This window comes from Curcuma longa, unplaced genomic scaffold (assembly GCF_044706935.1).
Source record: "Curcuma longa cultivar G26 ecotype Majalengka, Jawa Barat unplaced genomic scaffold, ITB_CL_G26_1.1 contig_23698, whole genome shotgun sequence".
NCBI classification, from domain to species: domain Eukaryota; kingdom Viridiplantae; phylum Streptophyta; class Magnoliopsida; order Zingiberales; family Zingiberaceae; genus Curcuma; species Curcuma longa.
In genome coordinates, this window is record NW_027432224.1 from 27,496 (window position 1) to 28,385 (window position 890).

The following is an 890-nucleotide window of genomic DNA, read 5'->3' on the forward strand; positions in this document are numbered from 1 at the left end:
ACAGGGTAAGGTATTAATATGATAGTTGAGTACTGAAATCTCTGTCATGGTCAAGTTTGACACATTGATTTTCTACAATATTTTTGTTTGAGTGTTCTCTGCAATGCCATTTTAGATCTTATGAAACATATTTTGATTGATTTTCTTGACTCTTTCCGCTAGAGCAAGAAAAAAAGTATGATCGACTGCCAATGTTCTACTGGATTGATCTGTAAATCTATTAGGAGTTTGAGCTTTTGCCCAATCACAGAATCTATATCTACCCTGATTTTCTCATTGAAGATAGAGAGTCGGTCTCTGATCTCTCATTGTTAGCTCACAAAAAGAAAGTGAAAAGTGTTTCTTCACCTAGGCCACATTGGTTCAACACAAACGATGCTACTCTTGTTTCTAACTCGGTATTGGGTCAAAAAGTCATTTCATATATAGGCATCCCTCAAAATATGAAAACAAAATTTAACAACTCCTGAACTTACCGCCAAGATCCAATTGACTTTGCCCAAATCGGTGGTCGTTCCAAGGAAACAGATGTTGAAGCATGTGGTCCAATTCTCAATCAATGAAATTTTCTAAATTCCTTAAGGAAGCTTATTCCATTACCCAATCTAAGGGTAGAGCAACAAAAGTGTTATTGTTCCATCTTCTACGGGATGAAAATAAAATAAATAAACTCTATTGATGGTATATGTTAATACCACTATATCTACTAATTCTCATTTCAGAGGGAATAAGAAAGGGAATAATACTGTTGCCACACTATCTATATCTCAGAGGAAAGGGCCTACAATTTCAACACTTTCCTTGCAACTACCCTCAAAGGCAAGACACAAGTTTATGGTGGTTCCTTTTTGACACTCTTAGACGATAGTGTAGTGATTCTTTTCAAGAAA